Here is a 19,736-nt window from a genome sequence, read left to right as displayed (position 1 = left end):
ATAAAACCATTCGGCCCGTTAGTGTCGTTCGTAAAATCTGTTTAACTTCAAGACGAAGAAAAACTTCATCATAATAAATTGGCATTATTTTGCCTTACTGGAAGATAGTTACCATCAATGTTCCTCTCGGACGCCTTTGATTTTATAGTTGGTACAGAAAATATCCTGAAGGACTGTTGTGTCGATACGAACTATCGTTATTCCCTATGCACCCGATCGAGGAGTGTATCGTGGGTCGTAAGTGAAGTGGAAAGGAAGAGGAAGAAAGGAGCGACGAAGCTTTTCAGTGGCTGGAAGAGGACGCTGTTCTTCCGCTACGTGCTTCGGCTATCGCTGTAAACAGGGGTAGATAGCGAGCCAACTGTTCGAGGGGTCGATTCTCGTGCTGAAAGGGAATTACTTCCAGCGTGGTGGCTCAGCACAAGTCTCACCAGGGGATCTTAAAGTGTTCGAATCGACTTGACGAGCTTTTGCCTACCTACTGACCGTATTTTTTACTGCTGACCATATTTCGTTCTAGAGAACACTGTGTTAATTCTGTTGCTGAAGAAAAGAGCGTGCAACGATAAGCGGTATGACTTCGTTGAAGGAGGAATTAACTATTGAAGAATTTATAATTCGATGTTTATGTGCTAACAAATTGTGTATTAGTGATAGAATATTGTGAAAAATCACTGCCTTGATCACTTAGTAGCACTGATTTTTATTAAAAGGTATCGTTACGACAATATTCTAAAGGGCAGATCTGAAATGAAAAGATGCTTCTTTTGTATCAAAAATTTATTAAACATAGACAATCACAGTTGTGAGTACTTACAAGTATAATTTGCTGTTGTGTCAATGAAGAAGAAAAAGAAGAGCAGTGGAAAATCAACATTGTGACTTATAACAATATATGTTACGCGTTTGAATATAACACGGGCCTATACACTGAATCTCTGTTCAGAAATGTTAAGAACAATATTACCGAGCCTGTAACTAATTCTCAAGTACATCAAATTCTACCCGCTGACGCTTTAAAAATTTTCAATTGTAGAAGAATTTACGTAATGCTACGATCACTGCCCACATTGAATCCAAGAAAATCCAGCAAAATAAACGAATCCTAAGCAGAAAACGAAGCCAATCGAGAAACAAAAAACGTGATTAATTTCCGCATATCGTACAATAAATTGTTGTTATTTCTCGCAACTCTTTTATATCTGCCACTACGATCAAGCTTAAGAAGAAGAAGAAGAAGAAGAAGAAGAAAAAGAAGAGAGGAAAAAGAAGAAGCTGAAACGTTTCTTACAGAGCGGATTGTGGGTCAGTTGCTTTAAAGCCACTTTGTCACACGCCATATTCCTTCTTGGCGAGAAAAAGAGAGAAACGGTTGACAAGATAGGCGAGAAGTAGAAGAGCAATAAGTGATGAGATCGATTTCGCTGTATCGAGCGATATTATATGGCTTCGATGAAAAATAGATGGTTGAAAGAGGCGGCGCAGGTGTATCGGACAACTGTATGACATTGTCTTTCCACATTAAAGATCCGTTTAAAACGGTGCTCTCTCGAGAACGAGTCGTATGATCGTAAAACACAGAGAATACGTTTCCCGAGAGAATTGTTTAACTTAATTTCGAATAACGTGTCTTCTACTGTCTGAAACTTGAACGTAGAGAAGACACGTAGCTCTGTTCTGTATCAATCATACAACGTTTTAAATCTAAAACGCGGAAGAAGAGAAAAAGCGATGGAATCGTTCAAAATTATACGCTGCAGCGATCCGTGGAAATTAATGGAAGCGGCAAAAGGAGAAATGAGATTTCGCCGATTCAAGGAGGAAAATTATTACTCTTCTACAAATTTCCTCGTCAACGATGAGGAAGCAGCGAATATATAGCATGTACGCAGAATGTTCTGAATGATTGGGAAAGGCCGGACACGAACGTGGTGTAATGGAAAAGAGGAGAAGAAATGGATCGGGTGTCAGCTGCTTCGACCAGGTCTGATTTTCGTGCACGTACCATTTTCCTGGTTCAACTCGAAACGCGCTCTAAATAGCAAGCGAAACGCGGACTCGAGAAAAATCACTTTCATCGTCGCACGCGACACGTGACCACGTCCACGGAAAAATCACGGACGAACGAGAATTCCGCTCTTTTGCTACGTGTCGTTTCTATCTTAAACGGGTCCTAAGCCGGGAACGTGGTTACAGTTTGGGAAACGTCCACGATAGATAACCGTGTACGTGTATTATACCAGACAATTTCTTGCTTATTTCGAACGAAATATCGATCGTGTATTATTTCGATAATCGTTTAGAGCAACCTGTTCATAGAAAGGTTCCATAGTATAAAATGGGGAAATTGATCCTTTCTGAAACTTTTATTTTGCAATCGTTTTTTCTATACATTGAGAATTAATTCGAATTAATTTTTGAAAACAGCCGATGATTAACTTTTTGTCAGATTCAGAACATAGAATGAAAGGTATAGGACATATATCGTGGCGTAGATAATTAATTATGCAAACTGATATTTGCATTCGAAGTAAACAAGTAGTAAAATTGTTTGACAAATCCTTTCCATAGTCGAAATTTATACGTGTCTGACGGTCATAATGATTATTAATGGTTTTATATGTCAGATTAATTGAACTTATCGCATAAGCAATTTAAATGAAAGTAGCGTAAAAAGAAAAAGAACTTTTGTAACCATTCATGATCCAAGAATACTGGATTATACTGGATTAACAAAAGGTAGAAGTTTTCCATTCTCTGGAAGATTTTTTAATTATTCAGCTATACTAGTGGATTTATTTTGACTTACAAAAGAGATCAGTTAAGACAGTTCGCGGAACAACACCAACCCTATACGTATAATTATGGTGTTCAATATTTCTTCTATTTCAATATTAGAAAGTAAATTCACATATAATAATTTTATAAACTATCCCTGATATTTTTCTAGTTGTCGTGTACAATTTTTGAATATATGCGGAGAAAATGAAAAATAGAATCAACTTACTATCATTGTTGGCAACTATGTGCTCTCAACGTTCACATTTCCGTGACACTGGTTACACGAATTGAATTCGATAGAAACCGGATTCCAGGTTCCGTCTCTCGCATCTCGCAGAGACATAGCTGATGCGTGTAATTTATGCATGCTTCCATCACGGTAAGCCTTGTGACGTATCTTGCAACGCGTGACAAATAGATCGTTGCCTTTGAAGCCAACATTGTTGATCCAACGACTCGACGTGAACTCAAATCCAAAGTCAGTCAGACGAATTGAGTAACGATAGAACCTGGTACAGGAATCCTATGTGCGACTTATCCCGTTAGTATGAACCGTACGATATCTGTTAAACGTCTTATGTATATCTCACAATCTAATTTGCTTAAAGCTTTCGCTATTATGGAGGATCATTGTCGCTCTTTATGAAGTGACCTCCCTTACGTTACGAGCACGATCCTCGTACGGTTGTCCGCCGCACGATCTTCATATTTTTTTTATCAAAAATGATAGAAAATGTTCGAGTTGTACGATACAAAATATAATTTTCTAGTCCTTTGAATAATTAAAAATTATGAACATGAACATCGTCGATGAATGATATAAGATTCACTATAAACAATTGCGACGAGAATACGAAGAGAGTACTTCCGTATGCGTCAATGATATTTAAAGAATGAAATTTAGTGTATTTTATTCGCAAAAGATAAATTACTAGGATTTTAAGGTAAATGAAATATTCAGAAAAAAATTATTTCGTGGCTAATTAGATAATTTAATATGTAAATAGGTATTGGCATTTATAGCGAAAGGATAATCTCAAAATGTTTAGAACGCTTCTTTCGTAGGTTAACAAGCAGGTTTTTCAAAAAAGATGCGTCATTTTAATGTTGAACATATAGTAACTTAATTTTTTGCGATGAAACTTAATTTTTCATAATTCTTCAGAAAGTTCGCAGTCGAAACGTTGTTTTCCTTTTTTTGCTATGTCAGTATAAACAACTTGCTTGTTCCTTCGTCCAGGATTATTCGACTTGTTATTGATTGCTTTTTGAGAATGAGCAGTAGCGAAAGAACTCTATTAGTAATAATTTATCTTGCTCTTATCCTTAACGATAATTGCTTTATTTTTCTTCCACGGTTACTCAAATTAGCATTATTTCAAGAGTATTTACAATATTCATGTTTATTGATGCGATTATTAGCGAATGTGTCTGCCCTAAATTTGAAAAGAGATTATGTTACTTAATTTCGAGTCAAAAAGTTGAAGCTCTTACAATTTAATTAAGGCTTCCGCATGCAAATCCTACCCTTTTGGGAACAGTATCCTGACGTTTAACATTGAAGCTAGTTTCATTTGAGATCAAGAGACACACTGGAATTGTATCGTCCCTTTATACAGTTCGTGAAAGTTTCGCTTTTGCTTGAACGACGGCGTTGCCGTTCCACGGTGATATTCGACTCGAGTAAAAATAGCCAAGAAACTTCTACGGAAAAATTGTAATAAATGTTTCTCGTGTCACAGTATCAGTAGCCCATAATTTTTATAATTTAGAAAGTTACTTTATATTCGTTCTTAAGTTTCGTTTTCTAATAGACCATTAATTCTTGCAGAATTTGCGAGGTCAAAGTTAACTTTTAATGACGCGCAGTTTGGCATCTGTGACAAAGTTGTAACCAGGCTACGCGGCAAAGAAAGATGGAATCCAATATTTGTTGTTTGTGTCAATAGAAAGATAGAGGTGGAGACTGCAGTAAGGGAAATGTTTCGTGTAAATAATCTCCTTGTACACATGTGTAAATAATGCTACCAGTTTCGAAGAGATACTTCAAATATAAACATCCGCACGAACGTGAAATGGTGAATATTAATTGAACATATGGGTGATACGAGTGATCGAAGAATATTTCGTATTATTAGTTGGATGTGAAGTAGCATAATATCGAAAGATATCATAATTTAGAAGCGTATCCGATTTTAAATTATTTTACGTTGTTCATCCAAATATACGAAGTTATATGGAGATTGGAATTTTAGTACACGATTTTCTATTAATTATTCATCGTGTCAGATCTCTATTTTAATTTGACAATTTTCAACCCTTATATATTAAAATAAAAAAATCGAATAAAATATTCAAGAGAGAACATTTCTACTAAAAACCGGTGTTATTATATTAAACGTTCGAAATGTATAAAACAATCAAATAAGATTTCCACTCGATAGCTATTAGTTTAAAAACAGAAATTATAAAATATAATTTAGTCCCTCGATTCACGTCAGTATTTATTTAATCGTATTTGCTCAAAATTTTCGTGAAAGGAAAAATCAAAGCCTGCGAGCTTGAATAGGTAGAAACGCAAAGAGAGACAAGAACATGGCAGCTGGTCTTTCATCGAGTCAGAGCTGTAATTTAGTATCCACATTCGTGGACATAGCAGCGTAATTACCGCGGTGGTTAATTGACGCAGGCAATGCGTGGCTGCTCATCATACGAGCGGCGCCATAACATCGAATCCCTGTGGTTTCATCGGGATTCATTTTTGCGGTCACCCTGTTATTCCTCATTAAACCTGTTCAAGCCTTTCCCTCTAGCATAATCGATGCTAGATCGATCCATGGAACATTTAACGAACTTCTGTTCATTAGTGCTTCAAGTGTATCTGTATTTCGTAATCTTCTTCTACTTTTGTTCTACGATAGTAGGATTTTGGAAAGGATTTGTTCAGACGAAAATATAGCATAGGTGTGAAGTATATAAATTTTATACTTTTTAAGACTAGGCTGTAGATGTTTATGCATTTATTGGGAAATTAAAATACTTAAAAATGAAGAAAATTCAAAGTAAAATACTATTATAAAATATTATATACTTTGTAAGTGTTATTTTATAAATAAAGTAATTTATAATTAGATACGATTAGAGAACTAAATGAATCTGTAACTTTTACTTCTTTGATCGTGTTGAGGAAAATATAAATTTGTATAAACATTTGCAGTCTGTCTATAAATTACTATTATTCTAGTCACGATATTGAACACGATAATTTAAATGTAATAGATTCGTTTTTTAAGGAAGCTAGTTACTGGTGATAGTAATTGAAAAAAAGAACTATTTACGACTGGGTCTTTCTTTTAATTGGAAAAGATCGTCGTATACGAAATTATTTATATATAGCGGGTGAAGAAATTATTTAAAATTATTTATTACATTTGTGTGGTTTCGTTTCGGTTTTTTTACGAATGAAAAGGACGCTTTCCCATTTTTTGCAACATAACGATCACGTTTATCGACAGAATTATCGAGTAATTAATCGATAATTAAAACGTATCGGGTGCCTTCATTTATTTATTGGCTTAAATTTTTCATGTAAAACTGCTAGTCAGGCATTTGTCAGATTTGTATAAATCATTTTAGAAAATGTTTTATTATTATGTCGGTACATGCGGAGTTGCTTTTAAAAATCTAATAAATTAGAAATGTTTTAGTATTCGTTCCTACAATTCCAAAGCGTTTTTTAAAAAATTGTTACATGTTATAATTTCTAAAAAAAAAAGAATATACGAGCAAGCTCAAATTTTGAAACAAGCATATTTGACATGAACGAAACAAATAATAGATATATTCAGAAAAGAAAAAAGACATTGTCGAGGGACAAGATAAAATTATAATTAGTGATTATAATTTTTATCATTACGTACAAAGGAATACAAGTAAAGACACTCACTGTCTTCAATATTTTCACGACTTGAAATCCAATAACGAATTGCTTAATATCGGCATTAAGTATTTCCCACCGAATTCTCGTGTTAATCGAAGAGAGATGATATATTCACGATATGGACTTTAGCGGTAATACTATATTCGTTGAGTCATGATTTTTTAATACACTACAATGCAATGTTAATTATTATATCATAACTTCGTTATTTTTATGGAAAAGACATTCGCCTATCATTAACCTGTTAATTAAGAACAATTAGTTAAGTTGTCATTGCATCATACTTGCATAGCCATTATTTTTGTAATTATAACAACGTTGTATCATTTTTACATTTTTCACAAAATTATATATTATCACTTAAAATGTGTGGTAAATTATAATTTTCGTTTATTTCTGTCCGTAAGTCACACGCCTAATGTCCTTAAGATGGAAAAAAGAACGTTTTAATCAAAAAATAAAATCTATATTTGGTAATTACTATTATTTATGTTTAAAGATTGTTGACTTATTTTAATAAATATACTACATATAAAATTGGCATAAAATAACATTTTTTATATAATTAACGTTTAATGGCGTTGATTTATGTAAAAGTAGCAAGTGATTTATGGGCAAAAATAATTCTTCAATTAACAGATTAACACACACTTCGAGCGATCAATTACGAATCAATTACGAGGTAACAATAATCGATCGTACGCGAACATGTGAAACTAAAGGGAAGAAACGATACGTAAGAAACGACAAGAAAAAGCATGCATTTCGCGAAACATTCTGTGGTCAGCAATTAACCGCGTGGAAATACAAAGTAATCCAAGAGCTTCGTTCACTGTTCTCGCGTATCAAACTTGAACGAGTTGAGAATGCGCGCAAACAGCTTTCCACGGAATTGTATCCGAAGCTTTAACGACTAGTTTAAATAATGCGATTCGTGGTTTCTCGAACGGGAAGAACGATCCTTGCACTTTTCCTATTCGAATTGATTTTTCGCGAGAAACCCTCCTTCGATTAATTTATTCTCATCGTCTATTTATTGCTTTTTATTCTACCGTGCCACTGAATTGGGGAATTAGGATTTACTAGTAAAATATTCAAATAATATTTCGTTATAATTATCGTACTTCTGGAGTGGAAACATAACATAAGTGGAAATATAACATTTATTTTTCTATTTCTTCTTTTTCTTTCTCTCTTTCTTCTTTATGTGGAACCGTGTGTTTGACTGACACGAAAATATTAGCACGACTGGAGGGACTAGTAGAAGTGTTACGCGTTCACAGAAGGTTGTTGTAAGTTAGGGGTAAAAAGTGACAGAACCTAGATCCCCATGCTATCACGCATACGTGTCAGGTACAGCATGTGAAATTCATGATTTCTCCATAGCTCAAAATTCTCGAGCCTCGGATAATATATATATATACACATACGTAGTCCATGTGTCAATTAGCACTCCTTTGACTCGATATAATTATCGCAGTTATCTTTGCATTAATCAGTTCCCAAAAAGCAGTATCCCACCTTTATTTCTACTAAAAATATATTAAATCGTTTATGTATAAAAGCTCTTAAAATCTTAAAAAGAGAAATAGAAAAGTAATCTGGAATAATGTTACTCTATTAGTACATTACTATGATTCTTGGTATTATCCAAAAGGAAGAAAAATTGTTTCCTACTTTTGCAAAATGGAAACATGGAGCACGATAATTATCATAAACGAAAAGGAAATAAATTCTAGTCGAGCACTGTCTTTAGTGGCAAGGTAGTAATAACGAAAGGGTGTTTAAGCGTTAAGAAGGTGGGATGTTCCTCGAGTCGAGAACGATCGCAGTTATCCTGATTATTTTTGTACCGTGTACATATTGTAGACGAAGATGATTAATTAACTGGGGCCAGGATGAAGCTTAAAAGCTTTTGTACGCCACTCGTATGTATTTCCCACTATCTTCGTCGATTTTTAAACTTAACGTTCCTTTCCATCGTCACCGTGGTCCCTTTCATAAACGAAGAAAAAGGAAACAATGAGATCGCGGACGATACGATCGATACTCGTCTCGCGATAAAACGAGTCCTGGTCGTAGTTACGTTATTATTTAGTCATGATAGTCGTGCTCGACCCATTATTATTATTATTATTATTACTATTATTATTATTATTATTATTATTATTATTACTGTTACTATTATTACTACTATTATTAATGTTATTAATATTAATAGATTTGTATATAAGAGGTACTATGTTGATTTTCTAATGATTTAGAATTAATAGAGAAAAAGGGGAAAAAGCGAAGAATGGTGTTGAATGTCTTCGATAATTTTGTAACTTAGAGAAATTAGTAGCGTTGAAAAAGTTGGTGAGACCAACATGCGTGAGAATGGAAGAGTAATTAATAAGTAAATCGTTGTTAATTGTACTGAAGTAAATTGATCTGATAACGTTGAAAAAGTATTTTTGTTCGAAGAATAATATGTAATCGATTAGTTTGAATGCAACCCGCTTGTATATATCGATTGTAACTGATCTATCATATGGTGTATGTTGTGATTCGGAAACTTGGGGTTGGAGTCCTACGAGTATTATTTTAATTCACGCATGATGCTTAGGATGAATTATATTTTTGATATGGAATATATTTATTAATTTCTATCAATTGGCATTGCGGACTTTATTTTTTCTCTCAACTTTCATATTTGCTAATATTTATTATTTTTTATTTAAATAAAGAATTTCTTCGAAGATACAAGCATATTTATTATATGTGTTTAATCAAAACCAATATATCATTTATCACGCATACAAACATACACGTACGTTCATAATTCTTTACGTACATATTATCCCAGAACCTGTATGTTTCCCTAATGAGAACGTCACTGAAATTTCCATTCGTTTGTTGAAGATAAGTTCGTTCATTTAAGAAGCAGCTGAGTGATTGCAGTGGATCTATAACTTATGCCAATATTTGAACGGTTTTAAGTCTTTTTGTATACTTTGTATATCGTTCTTGATCGAAGGAAAAAAGAAATATATGAGGACTTGTTCTCCAGAGATGCATCCATATATCGTATAATAGAATGTTTACCGTGTAAAGTCGTTTCAGTGTGTGTACACTAAGTCGGAAGTCTATTTTTGAAAATCATCTAGTATGTAGCCACGAGAAAACTCAGTTTTGTTTACAAGGTATAAATCTTGATAAAATGAACATCTGTCTACCAAGGATGTGTACGCAGCTCCTTAAAAAAAATTAGTAGATGCTCATTTACAAGGTAGTTTCACGTAAGTATATACATATACAGCACGTTTCATTATTAAAAGACGATGGACCATGCGTTAAATATTTATCGTTATAATTACGCGTGAATAATATGTATGCGAATGAACTCGGTTGTTTTGAGAGAAAACGATTGCATAGTTTTGAAAAACAATAAATAAGTTTCAATTTAAAATAAAATGTAGTGAAACGATTTCTACAAATATATTTATTGCATCATTATTTTACATTATTCTAAATTTATTACGATCTTAAAAAAATATAAAAATTACGGATTATATGGCACACGTTCTTTCTAAATATCGAATTCATTTTCGAGTTGAGGAACAAAGGACGCGCACAGTTCGAAACGACATACAGAATAATAGGGGTGGATTTGTTGAATGACTGGCTGGTATTGAGTGTGTAAAATTTCTGAAAAGTTCAATTAACCGGAAATACGTGCGTATATTTTCAAAACTTGAATTATAGACCCTGGACGAAAAATTGAGTGTGGATTCGAACGAAGAGTTATGGTCTCGCCAACTTATTCGTATTTAATCGTCGCTAGTTCAGTACATGTATATAATAGCGCACTGGATTATGCGAATGCAGAGAAAATAACGAGGAGAATGCGTTAATATCGCGATATATCGTTCGTAGACATTTATTGTTAATTATTATTTGTCTGATAGATGTCTAAGAATGATTATGGTTTGTAAAGAGAGATGACAGAGAATGTCGTTATTTGTATTATTATAAATACATGAAATTTGTTCAATATCGTCGTAACCTATCGTGGAATAAATTTTTCTTGCCGACGGTGATTTTATCCGTGTAAAAAAAATCGATCGAACGTTGTCCTACAGCGATTCTGAGACAAAGGAACGAATCGAGCGGTGCGTGGCTGTGAAATCTCGTGGCTAAAGAGATTCGGTTAATTTATAAAATATCCTATGTTAGCTAATATGATTAAACCAATTAAAATTCAAATATAAAAATTGGTTAATATTGACACACACAAGGCTGACGTGGTCAACGTTGTATCTGATATTGAATATTGGTAAGACGTTCGTACAAGAGTGGGATAATAGGAAAAAGTATAAAAAAATATAATTAATGGTGTTGATTTAAAATGTTCGTTTAAAATTAACGCATTAGCGATAAATAATTTTATGAAGATCCTAAAATACAAAGTTAGCTAAAATAAGGCATTTCAAGATTTACTTTCGAATGACGTTATCAACTCTTGAACTGGACTCCGTATTTTATTTTATTCGATTCTTTGCTGTTCTCAATATTCTGTGACATTATAATTTAATTTCAAACAATTTTTAATTTAAATAATGAACCTTTTTATTTAATTCAAAAATACGTCAACGTAGGTAAGCTATTGGTTACAAGGATATAAAAATATAATATTGAAATCACAAAGAACTTTCAAAAATAGGTTACTCGATATAAATCAATCGAGATAGAATGTGAAATGCTACTCAAACCGCAAAAGTTAATTGATTTAAATACAAGTACTCCTTCTTTACTGAAAGTCGCTGATAACTGGCCTGCCTGGCATTATTTTGCTCGTCTACTACGTCTGTAGTAGTTAAATTAGAAAATTAATTGGCTCTTTAAAAATCGTCTTGTAAGATCACACGATTTTCCCTTCCTGTCTCGATACACAGTGTACTTCACATAATCTTTTTCTTTTTCTACTTCTCTATAATTTTCGAATATACGATGCATGAGAGTGGAAGGAACGAATATTCTGTTCACGAATAACAGTTGGAACGTTAGTTACGGAACTTCAGAATCGAACGAGTTAAAGGAGATAATAACCAAGTACTGAACGTTGGAGGATCGCTGACAACAGATCCTAAAGTAAGAGAAATGTACATGAAAATCTCGAATAAGCGGAGAACTTAATTCCGCAATGTATAGAAGCTATTTATCGTATGCGTTAACTGTGCACCAATTATATTTACGATCGTTGATACGGATTCGTTTTTGCGAATGAACGTATCCTTACTAGTGTTTGCGCGTGAGAATGTATAATAAGCATGTACGAGCGTGTCCTCTGTATTTATAGGAAAAGGATGATAGCTAGTAGCGAAGGAAGAGATAAATCGTACATGTGCGTCGTTAAAGTCGTTCGTATTTTCAGCACCGAAGTGTATTATCGTTCGCGAACTTCAAGCCTGTACATTTTATTTGCGTCGTCGTTGTTTTTGAGAGAGAGAGTGAGAGAGAGTGAAAGAGAGAGATAGCAAGCATATGAAATGAGAAAGAAAGAATGAACTACGTGGCGCATCGCGATTATTTCGTCTGAAGAAATGTAGAATCAGACATGACAAATAAAGAGAAACGAGAGTCGATTGTAGTTTGTGCGCGTCCAAGAAACGACAGTATGAGAATGGAAAAGAATATTTATTTGTAAAATAATCGAAAGAGAAAGAGAGAGAGAGCCCTGTAAATAAATCTCGTTTACGAACTGGAAAGTTTGGGACGGAATGTAAGATAACTTAATACATTCGAAATAAAAATCAATTATTTTTCTTTAATCGTGTGATACCGTTCTTTATACCTGTTGCACCGACTTAAATTTTGAATTTTCGAACACTGCAAGGTAATTTTTTTCTTATGAATTTGTGAGAAGATATTATTTTATAAATATTTTATCAAACATTTTCGTAGAAGAGGATGACCAACGAACTTGGTTTAATTTTTAATAATTTTGTGCTTTGGTTCCCTGGATTACTTGGTTATGAATCGTAACGAGTGACAAACAAAAGATAATGTTTCAAGTAACGCGTAACTAAATTTAGTGTAATATTTTTGTTACAAGAGTTGGTTTTGAGAAAGCAATATCGTGTTAAAGATCAAATTGTATTAAACTGATCAGTGTCAAGTCATCTGTGACTCAATTAATTCTTTCAAATTACTGGCGAATAACTAAGTTCTTTATGATTTAAATATAAATGAGATTTTGTAAATTTACTTAATAAATTTCCGTTACTTTGAGCGTTCTGTGTAATTAATTTAAAGTTATTCATGTCACTCGATCAAAGTTGAGAACGGGATAAAAGCCAAAGAACGAATCTGCTAAGAAATCATGCTCTTACTATTATAATTATTTTCAACTATAACTAAATTAGATTATTTTTGCAAATTTTATGCTACATATAAACAAAACGTTGTAATTACAATTAAAATTATGATCAGAATATCAATAGTTAATTTTCGGAAGCAAAATAATATTTGATCGTCCAAATAGGACAAATAATCAACGTCAACCGCATTGAACGTCATTCACCAAATAAAGGTAAACCGTTGTACAAATTCAACAACTACAATGTGTACATTTTACTTCAAACAAATTAAGCTATAATATGTGTTAAGCATAATATTTCACCACCAATTATACTGGTAATTTATGCAAATTCATATATTTATGAATACAATTACAGAAATAGAATTTACATAGAGATTTGTTTAACCTTATTATTATAAGGGATTATTCACCTCGATATTTTGTATATTTTTGCATATGACGAGTATTCTATACATTTTTGTACGTTTAAATATCATATAAATGCATAAACATCCGGAGTCCAATTATTGGAATGTCGATCTTGGTTAACCCAGAAATGCCTGCACTCTCTGAAAAAATGATTATCAAATATCTAATTCTATTTTGTCATGGAAGAATTTTTAACGATCTTAGAATCATTAGAAGATCACAAATTTATAATTTAATTAGACAGAAGTTCGCGACAGAAGTTGTAAAACTGAAGATCGCGATTGTCTAACTTTATCTAGAACTAAGTATCTTGTTACTCAAGAAGCTCTTTATTTTCAAATTCTTTATCGTCTGAATCCTAGGTCAGTTTAAGATGGATCTTTTACGCTGATAGAAGATTTACGATGTCAGCGCAACAATTAATATTTCAATATTAAACGTATGTACTAGTACATATTTTAACTAGTAAAATGTAAAAGTATTATTGCTATATGTTTTAACAGACAATTTAGATTTATAACGTGGTAATTTCATGAAAAGTTAGTAAGTGATGTTTCGACGAGTAATTACTAATTCATGATTAATTTACATAGTGTTAATTATGGATCGAAATGTCAGAATACTAAGGTATATATCGGTGATAGTATATACACATACATAGAGGAAAAAATTCTCGTGCCAACATTCTCTGTCGTCGCAATAATTTCTCCGACGATTACGCTGTTCGATTTAAATCTGCCCCTTAAAATCGACGATGAGGGGCGAAGAAATAAAATAATAAATGTCTCTATTCGTGCCGTTATTAAAAAACAATATCGACCAGCAAAAAGTACAGCGGGACAAAGCGAGTAGACCCTGAACGACCAGGCCGATAAAATACGCTTCAGACGCGCTCGAAATCCGTCCCCGAATAGGTTTTTCCCCCTCTGGCTATTCTCTTCGTTGCCTCTCTCTTTTATTTCTTTTTTTCTCTCATTGGAGTTGGTAACGTTTCGTTCGCAGGTTTATCCGGCGTTATGCTGTCGCGCGCGTGACACCGCTCGAAAGTCGAGGCCGGCCCCGTTAATTTACGAGTTTCCCGGAGGTATTACAACAAATCCGCGATCGAGAGACAAAGGCGAGCCTGGCGATTTTCACGCGCGCAAATATATCGATCCAAAGTTTAGTTAATCGCCGGAAACTGCCACCCCCGCGGGATGCCGCAACTGGCTAGAACCACCAGCGGAACGTACAGGCCGTATCAAACCTGACGTTACTGATGGTTATGGGGCGAGAGCGGAAAGTGCGTAGAGGGCGTAGAGTGTATTCACCGATTGGACGAGTAGAATGTAGAATGTAGAGCGATGGTTTGTTGGAAATGGAAGAATGATCGAGGAACGAGGATTGTATTGTGTGACAAGTTTTATGGTGGTACGTGCTTTGTTTCTCTTTTTTTTTTTTTTTTTTTTTTTTTTTTTTTTGTTATTAAATGATGATTTATGGCACGAGGAAGTGTTTAGAATTTTTTTAGGACTCTGTTAGTTTAGGCTCCGTAGAGGAGATATGGAAGAGTACATAGTCGATTGATTGACAGGGTGGGAAGGGAGAGCGACTGGAATTTAGGGTTTGGTTGATTGGAAATCATAAAGAATAATCAAGGAACGAAAATTGTATCGTGTGAGTAGTTCTGTAATGATAGAATACGTACTTTGTTTCTTTTTGTTAATTGATAACTTAGGGTGTAGGGAAAGATAGCGTTTTAAGGATTTTTTAATATTCTATTAACTTAAGCTGCGTAGTAGAGGAGATACAGAAGAATACGTAGAATTGATCGACTGACCGCAGAGAGCAGAATGTAGAGAGTTGGTTTATTAGAAATGGCAGAATGATCGAGGAACGAGGGTTGTATGGTACGATGAGTTTCATAATGGTAGAGCACGTATTTTGCTTGTTTTGTTTTGCTGTCGATTGATAGTTTATGGTACAGGGGAAGTGTTAAGGATTTTTGAACGTTCTAATAGTTTAGGTTGCACAGATGAGATACGGAAGAGCAGTTATGTAGGATGGATTGACTGATTACACGAACAGGATTGGTACGTAGGGCTTGGTTTGTTGGAGATGGAAGAATAATTGAGGAACGATGATTGCATTGTGTCAGGAGTTTTGTAATAGTCGAGCACGTACTCCGTTTACGTTTTGTCGTTGCTAATTGCTAACTTATGGCGTAGGGAACGGTAACATTTTAAAGAATTAAAAAAATTTTAATTTTTGGCTGCGTAGAGGGGAGTCCTCCGACTGATTGAGCGAGTAGAATGTAGGGCGTTGGTTTAATGAAAATGGAAGCATGATCGAGGAAAAAAGATTGAATTTTCTAACAATTTCATAAAAATAGAGCACGTCTTTTCTGCTGATTTCTAATTTATAATGCAGAGAGAGGTAGTATTTTAAGCTAACCTATTTTAAATATTTTTTAGCTCTTTAACTAATTAATTAATTTAGGCGACGTTTTATCTAAATTACGTGTATTTCGTGCTTTATGTTATATTACCTTATATATATACGAATTATCCAAATTTTGTCAATAAATATGCCAATCATCTACATTTTATTATACTTTATGAAGTTAAAAGAAGGGATGGGTAATATAAGCGAACTTTTACTTTGTTAGAAGCTATTTTATGGAGGCTAAATTTTTTAACTTTATAACAGGCTAACAGAAGCGGGTTTTTTTTTAAACTGCACAGGACGATATTATCGATTTCCATTCAGGAGGTGACACGGGATGAATTCCGTAACCTGATATCATTCATTGGGAAATGATAATGTCAATATTTGCATTCCTCGATGTTCGATAACTCATATATTTAACAAAACTTGGTGGCATTATTCGACCTGTGAACCAAAGGTGTATTGAAATTGAATACGCACCGTATTGATACAGACACTCAGCTGTGTTAAATTAGATTAACAATACGAGTCTTATTACTTGCGCAAGCGAGCGAACATGGAAATCAGTGTTTCTACTATGTTATTTGGAAAGCGTTTAGTATCAAATTAATAATTTTTTCTCAGTGTGTTCTCTTCCCACGCATGTTACATCGTTGCCCTTCAGTTTCCTATTAATTCATAGCAATTATTTGATATTAAATATATGGAAACCCCGAAAAAGGGGTTCTACAGCATATTTCGATTAAAATTGAATTAACTATAAAGTATGGTTCTACAGTGCCTGTTTTGATCGTATTAGTTCACCAGAAGGCTATGCAATGTTTAACTCAAGAAGTACGTTAGAAATTAGATGGTGTGTTCTAAAAACCGTTTTTCCCCCAAAATATGCTAATGTATCTTAGACCCTCGAGTCATTTCCATTTTAAATATTCCGTAAAATATCCCGGTTTCCATTTCATAAAATGGTAGAATATAGATAGACTATTTCCAGTTTTAATAGACAATCCTTGAGAATACATAAATATCTAACATTAAAAAATAATCTGATATTCGGTAAGCTTATAATGTGCATTGACAGAGATGAGCATCATTCAATAAAATATTTGAGAAATTATTATTTGGATAATATATCGTCTTATGTGGCTGGAGGTTATTTTGAAATGATTCTTTGAAATTACTAAGAAAATGATCATTTCATGAATTATTTTATTATTATTATACAAATTGTCTTATATATAGCTTTGTTTTATATATTTTTTCAATAGATAAATAATTAAAAAGTTTTATTTCGCGCAAAATAGATGTTTCATTTTTGATATTCTGGGTCATCGGTGGTGGCACGAAACCTGTTAATTTTAATTAGAAATTCTGTCCGCTTGTACAAACAAATCATATGTACGGTATCTCCTGAGGGAAAATTATTACGTAATAACATTTCCCCGAGTAAATTATTATATCGAGATTTAGGTATCAATTAGTTTTATTTTTATGTTTCAATTACCTAAACTCTAAATTATAATTAGAATTGCTATAAGTTAGTGGTACGTTTTATCATCCTTTGTAGTGGAACAATTTTAGTAATTTTAGTTACATGATTACAGTTCTCTTATTGTTTATAACCATGTTGTTGTTAAGATACAAATAAAATTATTTGGAGAATATAATCACTCACCTATTGGATCATCGATTAAATTAACGTAATAAAATTATGATCTGAATTATTTTTTATTTTGATTACTTGAAAATTATAATTATAATTATTATTATCTTCTGTGCTCTTTAAATTAATTTTATGTTTCCGCGGGTATTTAATTTCTCTATTCTTTCGACATTCATTTTCGACATTTTTATACCCTTCACTTTTCTCAATATGTTCATTTTTTAAATATCGGAATTTGAAGGATTCCCCGACACAGGAATTATCTTCACTCGTTATTAAATACCTTACTTTTCGATTAAGCTTACTGGCTTAAGAAAGATAGTATACTTAACAAACTTTAGAAACGTTCCAGTCATCTTATTCTTTTAACGTTTAATCCTCGTTGAATACGAGTGTTATTGAATTGTCTGTGTAATTTTTTTGAATAAATATCTCTGCTTCAAGAGGTCGATCTATAGTACTTCCCAAGTGTACAATAATGCTTTTGAAAATATTCTACCTTCCGATTCTAAAACCAAATCCCTGGAGGACTTCACATCCACCTTTCCGATGCTGGTGAATAATGGTGGAATTTCCTTCGGGCTGTGAATCCTCGCACCTATCTCTGAGAATTGCTGAAAACTCGCTTCTATTTTATATTGCGAGAACCTCTGAGTGCATAATATCTCAGACTGTTATTGAAAATAAAAAGACTGGAAAACTCTGAATTTGGAGAAACATATTTTATACAATTATTATTTCAAGATTGCAATAGTGGTAGTAGTATTATTTTATTTAAGCGTTCTTTCCGAGAAATGGATTCTTCGGTTTCTCTATTTTCTGTACCTTACGCTCCATTTATTTTTACTTAATCTGTTCAATGTTCTTATTGTACCATTTCACATTATATTAAAGTTTCTAAAAGTTTCATTCTATTATATTGCATTATATTACGTTTCTTCATGTCCATTGTGCATATGCTTACAGAGCCGCTAAAAAAGTATACGAACAATCGCATATTCTTGATAGATCGTAATTTAGTTAGAAAATGGTTATTTAGTTAATAGTTTAGTCACAAATAGATAGTTACAGGACGAATGTATCCTTTATTAAAGCAATCCTAGAATATTACAATATGATAAAATTGATTTGAGTTCATTGGTCTCGTATACTCAGCTCTTCGATCATCAATTTATACATCAGAAAAAGATAAATTATTTCCAAATTGATAGAGAGATTATTGTGATTAATTCGAACAATGACACGCGTTTTCAAAATCGGTTAACGCTTTGACAAATCGTATAAACAAATTTAAAATTAATCGCGCATCTAATTTTAAATATACAGTTTATGGTACACAGGTTTATGATACACCTATGTTGATTCCATAAGAAAATAGTAAGTTCTGACCATCAGTTTGCTATTAATATATGGATATTTAATATTCATGTTTGAATACAAATCGACCAAAATTTTGCATATATTTATAAACAACGGTGTATATATCTATTTTTACCAATTCTTATTTTCATTTCAAGATATTTATACCATATTATTCCAACAGACTATGCTTTATTTGTAGCTTAAATAAAATATGCTCAAATATGATTTATCTGTGGAATATTTTCACAATGTTTATTCAGCTTTTGTCAACAATGAAAAATATGTTCCAAAGGTCGAATAAACTCCCGATGAAAGACAATAGTAATTTTAGACTCACAGATTAAGTTGTTTGAAATTCAAAGTCGTGGTGGCTTGGATTACGCTACGCAGATGACAAAAATTCATTGCTCTGTTTGTTTCCAATCTGTGCCGTTTTCCTAACAGCAACTGCGTTGAAATACGAACTTCTTTCTTTCATGACACTCGAGTAAATCTACACGAGCGTACTTCGTGATACGCAGCGAATGCAAAGCAATACAAAATACGGTCATACATTTTTCATTATATGTCCCTCCGCCAGTTGAAAATTTGGTTTAAATTACAGATAAAAATTGAAAGTCTTGTTTCATTTTCGTTAAAGAGGAATTCCTTTGTTGAATTCCTCCTAACCGATATTTCATTGCATCTTATTCTCGACTTGTTGCTCTTCGATTAATTCAATGTCGGTAATTATCAATTTTAATATCAATTTTAATAATTTTAATATTATTATTATAATAATTTAGTTTAATTAT

Source organism: Bombus impatiens, unplaced genomic scaffold, assembly GCF_000188095.3.
Source record: "Bombus impatiens unplaced genomic scaffold, BIMP_2.2 scf_3007, whole genome shotgun sequence".
NCBI lineage: Eukaryota > Metazoa > Arthropoda > Insecta > Hymenoptera > Apidae > Bombus > Bombus impatiens.
The sequence above is the reverse complement of the archived record's forward strand: the minus strand, read 5'-3'. Positions refer to the sequence as shown.